This window comes from Anser brachyrhynchus (assembly GCF_964034855.1).
Source record: "Anser brachyrhynchus genome assembly, chromosome: 6".
Taxonomy (NCBI): domain Eukaryota; kingdom Metazoa; phylum Chordata; class Aves; order Anseriformes; family Anatidae; genus Anser; species Anser brachyrhynchus.
The window spans coordinates 30,000,029-30,008,004 of record NC_137700.1 but is presented as its reverse complement, the minus strand read 5'-3'; the positions used below and the strand labels follow the sequence as shown (position 1 = coordinate 30,008,004).

Here is a 7,976-nt window from a genome sequence, read left to right as displayed (position 1 = left end):
AATCTTACTCCTCATAATTTAGGTTTCCATTTTCCAGCTGTCTACTGTCATCCCAGAGCCAAGCATCGAGGCCTGTTTTGCCTCTGAGACAAATACCCCAGCTATGGGTATTTGGCCAAAATATGCTGTTTTCTAGGCTCCCCCTTCAGTGCAGCACTGTAGTATGCCTATAGTCTGGAAATGTAATTGTAAAATTGTCTGAAAACAACTTTGTTACATCATAATGTAAATTAGACCAGGAGATTAACAGTAATTGCTCAACTCGAGGTATTAAAATCTCAATGTAACTTTGCAAGCCTTTAATAAAATACACTTAGAGAGCAGAAGATAAAGAAAATGCAGGACAAACAGTACTGTAGAATAATAAGAAAACACCAGGAGTGATTAGGCTGGGGAAAAAAAAACACACACACATGCACACACCAAAACCCACCCAAAACTATGTTTGGAATAAATAGTCTTAAACTAAAAATACAAATACTTTCAAAAAAGTTGTGGCTCTGACAGCTATAGTTTAATTTTTAGATGGTATTTTCAGTCTTTTACTGGATTTAAGAGTACATATGCAGCTAAAGGTATGCTTTTCAAACATGTTAGTGATGTGTAATGTGAGTGCTGCACATCCCAAGGAAGGTTCATTTAGTAGGCTTAAACTGAGTTCTCTGCTGAGTTTTCTCTGATGAGTTCATTAAAACAGACACTGAAGATAATTCACTCCATTTCCATCAATTACTGTATGATTTTGAATTCATGTGACATCTAAGACCACTGTAGATGTTGACTCACATTAGCTTCTACTGAAAGATTTTTGTACGACATGTATATCTATAACTCCTTTTAAACTGCCTTTGGCATTTTCTGTTCTCAGAATTTTTTTGTTATTGTAGTTTAATAGATCAGACAGATAATGTATTTTTTTGAATTAAAGCAACTCCACATGCATTCTTGAGGAAAATGGAAAGTGATTTGAACATAATTACACATTTCTCACATGGTCTTTTGGCAATTTAATACACTTTTGCCTTGAGGATAATGGAGATAACCGTTTCTCCTGTGGAATTAAGGTCCATTGTTACCCAGATTAAAGTTTTGCATCTGATTTAAATAGGAACATGTGGAAGTCCTCTGTATTGATCTGAAGTTCAGATACATTAAACCATGACAGCAATCTGTCAGATCCTTTTAAGGTTTTTAAAATATGGATATTTAGGTTTAGGATTGTAATCTAGCCTGATACTCTGTATTTATTTAATTCACTTGTGAGCTAGCAGCATAACCTGTAATTTCAAAATCACAGGAATTGAGGCATAACTTCCATCCATTGCACAAGAGCCTGAGAAAGGCAGAACATCACGATAGTGATTTCTTTATACAGATCTGAAACTATCAATCTGAATAGCTCCAGGAATGCAGAGACTTAAGTATGCACCGGTGGTTATTAAAAAAAGACACAATGTTTTTCTAATGAAGACAGATCTCATCTGAGATTTTTCCACCACTGTGTTGCTTTAACGCTGCCTAGGCTATATCACCCTGCTTATTGCAAACTACAGCAGACATTTAATGCTGAATGGATTGCCTGTGTCCTCCCCAAAGGACTACTGAAGCAGCTGGTGAAAAGTGTCAGCACCTTTGCCCAACACTTTTCCACAGCCAGGATTCAGCATGAGTACTACAAGTGCAGTTGCGTGGCACTGAAGTACAGCTTTAGCAAATCATGTGCTTGAGGAACCTGGTGCTCCACACTTTCACAAAGCCAAGCTTATGGTATTTATGGATTTATTTCTCTGTGGTCTATGAATTTTCCCCTAAAGAAACTTAGAGAAATTCAGGAAGTTTATTTTGAGGTTAAAGCAAATTTTCTTTTCCTTGGAAATCTCTGAAAGTCTTACAAAGAGTTATTCCCAATCGAAAATAATGTTGTCATCGCCTACTTACAATGAGCTTGGAAAAGTTTAACTTCACCAGCTATTGGCCTAAATATGCTGTATGTCTTAGAATTTCATCATACACAGCATATTCATAATGCAGACAAAAGCAAACATTGCGTTTTAATTTGATAAATATAAGATTGTAATTTAAAGGACATTTAGGAGGCTATTGTCTTGCTATTATTCTTCTTGTATGCTTTCATAAGTGAAAGCCTAACAAGCAGCTATTAGAAACAGTCTCCACATTCATAAGTAAATTTTAAAGTAAATATTGTTGAATATCTTTTCTGTTTACACATAGCCTAACTCTTAATAAATGGTACATTAAGAACCAATTAAGAACACAAATAGGAGTTTGATTATGGGGTAGTGCACAGCCAGCTTTAGAAACAAAATTTGTCTCAGTTTCCTCAATATTTCAAACTTGGGAGTACATTAGCAGTTGGAACTCGTAATTCATGCTGAAAATAAAGACAGAAACAAAATAAGTTTTTTATTCCTTGTAAAAGAAACAAACTTCTACATGATCTCCCTAACGTCATGTCACGTGTTGACAGATTACAGAGGCATAAACTGAACTGTAAACAGATAAACCCTTGGGGCATATAGTCACAGCACAGTGCAACCCCATTTGAGCTGGAAAAAAGCATTTTCTGTGAAAGCAGCATTTCAATATTATGTCATCAATTCTTTTCATCTTGCTCAGATCACACAGCAGGTAGGACTTAAGTGAGCCTTTGATGTATAGTTCTTAAATTTTTAGCATGTCTCATGCATGCGTAGCTGATGATAAGTGAGCATGTACAGTCATGAACATTGGTGGCATCTTTAACTAGACTGAGCATGGGCAGGAGAGAGCAGAAAGTAGCACTTCTGACAACTACTTTCATAAAGAATAAGAAAAGTTCAATAACCACGCCAGCTTTGGGGAAGAAAGGTCAACCATTTTCCAGAGATTTGGCATTACCACTAGGACTGCACAACAGCAACTCAGTGAACCTGTTTGGCCAGACAGTTCCCATGTCTGGTGCCTCACACCTCTTCCTGGTCCTACTTACAGCTGGGGCTTCCTACCTATACTCAAGTGTATCATGGCTCAGGCTAGAGACATCATAATGATGATGTAGTGCATTAATATCGATACAGTTCCCTGCAGTAATGGGGATGGTGAAAACTGTGTCTTGATGCTTCAGCAATGCACTAGCTTGAGGCTTTTTAATCGACAGCTGAACGGGTACATTCTGCTCACAATGAAAAGTGAGCATTTCGGGCTGGTAAGAAAACCTGTCAAGCCACGTCTTTCAAACCAGCAAGATACATCACAGCCAGAGGCTTACACATTTCCACTGTCCTAATAAACTGGAAGACTGTATAAGATGCAAGGCTAGCACAAGCCTGTCTGTTCTTGACAGAATCAGTTAATCCACCTGGCCTTTCAAGCATTGACAGAATCATACAAAGAAAAATCAATTACCTGAGATAATCAAATCCAGTGTCTTCATCTCAGCTCTTTCACTCATTTCATCTAATTCTTGAGTATTGACATTATTCTGGGCATAATGGAAACATAAGTACTTCGTTAAAGCCAGCACCTGGACATACTCAATAGTGTAGCAAGAGCTAACAAAGCTATGCCAAATGCATCCTTACTGCTATAAAGGAACTGACAAGTAATACAACCCAAAATATGTGCTTTTCAAAACAGCCTTTAAAGATACAATGGTTTCAGGTGAAGGTGCCTTGCCCTTGGGGTGGTTTCCCCTTGGAGTGCTTTGACACTACTCGTGAAGAGTAAAGGTTAACAAAGTGCCAGAAAGCTATGACCTGAGCTGAAGGTGTTCATGTGCAAGATGCATCCTGGCTGCAAACAGTGGCATCCATGGAGGTAACAGAACTACAGTGCTCCAGGCTGAAAGGCAGGGTAGTAGAGCCCCAGCTTCAGTAAGAACATTTCAGCATGAGTAATCCTACAAGAGGTCAGGTGAACATTAAAGCAAGCCATTAAGCCCCAGTGACTTCAGTGAAACAGAGGTGAGAAGTGAAATACAAAGTTTGCTTGACAAGTAAAAGCTTACTGAGAGCAGAGAAATATCAGTCCTAGATAGGTCTAAAAAAAATGATGAAAACATCCAATACTCAAACAATGATTGTGTTGTATCTCTCTTCCTGCAGGTAACACTCAAAAATTCCTTTCTGTATGACTGGTCAGCAAGATACAAAAGGGAAGATTGAATTCTTAAATTTTGAACTATTTTCTATTTCCTTTATTTTCACTCAAATAATGTGGAACAGTTGCAGAGTACGTGGCCCTCAGGTCACTGAGAATTATAATAATCACTTCAATGCAACTATTCATGCAGTCTGTACTAGGTATAAGAACTTAGATTTTCATGGACAAACATTCCTACTTGAGTGTAGACCCTATCACGTATTAGGACACTAACTGACTCTCCCTCTACTTCCCATATATAATAACCAGAAAACTTTTTTCTAAAGAATTCTAAAGATAGAGCATGTTTTATGGTGTTATTTGCATCCATTCCATTACAGTCTCTGGGGCACTCTATAATGAAAGAGTAGTTCATAGTAATTTCAAATAGATATTCTCCAGTTAGCAGATTTTGTAAGTCCTCAACATCAGTATTACGTATTGGCTCATTAAAGTTGAAAGATTTAAATCAATTCTATATGTCACTGGGTGTTCTCTTACTTTTTGTTTTGCATTTAGCTTAGGTACAGAATTGTATTACTTGGTCTCACTTTCAGGTCCTCACAAATACAGCTTTTATTCAGGACTGGCTTAGTAAGAATTCCAAACATTTACCATTGCATTAACATCTCAAGAATGATACTAATGAAATGTTAATGTAATTAAAAATGCGGATGTTCTGGTTTATGATACATCACACCACTAAGTATTTCATGTATCAATCTGATTAAATGATGATGATATTGGCTTATTTATAAGGGTAATCTATTATTGAGCAAGCAGTTCAAGCAATTAAAAACCCATAGCCAGCCTGCTGATCACAATTTAATACATCTCCAGGATTCCCAGGGATATTAGGGGTTCACTATATTTTCTATTATTCTTAGCATGACAGCTATTGAAAGTCATTACAGATTATAATGCTTTTTAATCAGCACTGCAGATTACAACAACCGCTGAGATTGCAGTTTATAATGAAAAACTACTAAAAAACAACTTACCCGATACGGATGCAGAGGGCTAAACGCGTAGAATTAGATGATTTCTTACTGTGGATAGCCAGATTTTGTGTGTTCTCTGAAACAATTTCATTACTCTTTACCAGCCTGAGGATGGAGTCAGCTGATTTTCCCAGCGTATGAATGGCTCTATTCAAAGACTTGAGCTTTGGGTTAATAATTGAGCCATCCTGCTCTGGGACTAACTCAAGGGCAGGTGACGGGTTTGGCACCTCAGAGGTCCCACTGTTACAATGGGAAAGGGCACGGGCTTTGCAGAAGGAGGGAGCACAGCCCCTGCTGATGGTGCAACAACCACAAGCACTCTGAAGGACCTGCACAATCCGCGGTTAGACAAACCAACATAAGCTTTAGTTTTATATTAACAGGCTTCACCGACAGCCCAAAAGCTTATGTTGGTTTGTCTTGGGAATGGAATTCATTTTTAAATGCTGTCATTTACCTGCTTCTCTCCAGCAGACACCGTCACACTGCTCATGGCCTGGGTGCCATTTCAGTGATCTCGAGTCCCACTGGCAGCTACTGCTCCGTGCTCTTCTCTGGAGAGAATGCACGCTGCACAGGATTGTCAAATGAGTCTCAACTGCCTTGAAGTCTTTTAAAAGCTTGAAAGTCAGACAGGTGTCTATTCTCACTTCCTTGAAAGTGGATTACTCTTCAGATTTTTCCATTTGAGTGTTGACAACTGAAACAGCATGCTTCGAATTTTCGGAGAGATTGTTTTCATCCTATTTAAATTATGACCTTTAGTTACCGGGAACTCAAAATAGGTTTTAAGATTTAGGTAGAAAAAGATCCCTAGAATTTTCAGAATTTCTGATACTGTCCATTAGATATAATCTATGCTTGAAGTACTATTGGGAATAATAAACAAACATCAGCATTGTTTCTATGCCAGTTGGTAATAGAATCATCTTTAAAGCCGTTTTCTCAGTTCTAATGCTATGAAATGCCACATGGGACCAAACTTGCTGATTCTCCCACTTGCAGCTGCTCTGCAATAGAAACAATCAGGGATTTTTTTTTTCCACTGGGTTTCAAGCTTTCTGCTTGACTGATTAAAGATAAATGCTATACATGTTACAGTTAAAGTGTGTTCAAACAAGAGATATGGGGGGGGGGGTTACCCCAGAGCGGGCACACTCAGCACATGTTCTTGACTTATAATTGGATCAGCGTTCAATTTTTGCAGGGAATGTGGGATTTTACATTTCTAATTTCTCCTGCCCATGGATGCAGTAATAAATAAGGGCTTTAGGCAATAACAGTAACAGAAAGGCACAAAGCAGCAAGGAAATATGCTCCACTTTGTCAGAGATGTGCTTTTCCTTTCTGGGCGCCAGCCCTTTCCGTGTCGTGTACCTTGGGGCGAGCTTCCAGTGCAGCAACAGCAGGCACATGGTGTCAAAGCAGCCTCCTATAGTAAGGCATCACTAGCCATTTTATAGATAAAATAATAAAAAGAAGCAAACACATGCATACTTGTGACATGAACTGAGAGTAGCACGTGCTAGAGGAAGGGAACCAAATCTGAAGATCCTTACTGCTAGAAGATGCAGGGCTGGGATCTCTCAGACTTTGCCTCTCTCTATCGTCAACATCAAAAAAAGCAATGCTAGCGGTTGAAACTGCAGTTATCAAAGCCATCTCTTCTCCACAGATTGGACCAGCAATACCATATTTTGGTACTAGTGATAGTGACCCTGTCAGGAAGGATTTCTCTTGCTCTTCCTTATTTCTTAACTGCAGGCAGTGGCTTCTGACAGATCAAACTGACAGAATTTACTTCTGCTAATACAGCCTGGTGTGGGAATTTCATTCTCCATGCGTTTTCTTTCATCTTGTGCTGCACAGAACAGCATTACCGCAAACAAAGTGATACTTCTGCACACATGCAGGCTGCAGACAGTTCCTGAGGTAAGAGGTTGGAAAGGAAAGCAATGACAAAACTAGTTTTTCCCTTCCAGTCACTGCTGGAAAGACTCAAACAGCATTACCTGAAAACTCCCAAAAGCTCTCTACATCAGATAGAAAAGGATGGAAGTTTCTACCCGTGGTCGCTGGGGTGCAACTATTTCAAGAAGGAAAATGAGAAAATAAGTTTGAGGCAATAAGTTTTATGCAAGCTTTGGTACAGGGCCAAAGCACAAGCAGCGTGTTGGGAAGTGCTGTCCCGACTCTCTTTTGGCAGACATCCCTCACCGCTTCTCCCTCCAGCACAGTTTACCCAAAGCCCACTAGAAACTGAAAAAGGCGAGAGCAAGCAAAGGAGCGGCAGCAGGAGGACGAGGCTGCTTAGAGGCACCTACGAGTGCGTGTGTGCACGTGTGCGTGCGTTAAGCCAGCACTAGCAGGGGGGGCCCCCCTCTCCCAGCGCCCACCCACCCCCGCCGGCCAGGGGCGGGCTCGAACCCGCGGCGCGGGGGCCGCGCACTCCCGGCCGGCCGCCAGGCTGCACGGAGCCGGCCGCAGCGCTCCGTCCTCCGCCGCCCCGCCCGCAGGTAAGGCGCGCCGGGAGCCTGCCGCGAGCGCTGCTCCTTCCCCCGGGTACTCTGCCCTTCCTTCCCCTCAGATTATTATTGTTATTTTTTAAATGTTATTCCCCCTCCCTTCGGTATTAAGATGCGTTCTGCTGGATTCAAAATATCAACAGCCAGAATAACTCCAATTGCCGTTAGCAAGATAAAAGTAAGAACTGAGGAGTGATTTATGCCCATCCTCCCTCCCTAGGAAAAAAAAAAAAAAAAAGGTAAAACTTGTTTTAAAAACAGTGAGTGGCATGTGGAGAAGCATCTCCTGGAAGGTTAATTCAGGAGG

General features: G+C 40.4%; 1 protein-coding gene across 2 annotated transcripts in view; it reads left to right on the top strand.

The window, feature by feature from the left end:
• The first annotated feature begins 7,235 nt into the window (after positions 1-7,235).
• LOC308197096 (gamma-aminobutyric acid receptor subunit pi-like) overlaps positions 7,236-7,976 on the top strand; it is a 47,387-nt gene continuing 46,646 nt past the window's right edge. Inside the window, exon 1 of one of the 2 annotated variants that reach the window (XR_013952574.1) lies at positions 7,236-7,660. The gene's annotated coding sequence lies outside the window, so the exon portion shown is untranslated. The remainder of the gene's footprint in view (positions 7,661-7,976) is intronic. The other variant, XM_080597040.1, reaches the window with a different exon arrangement.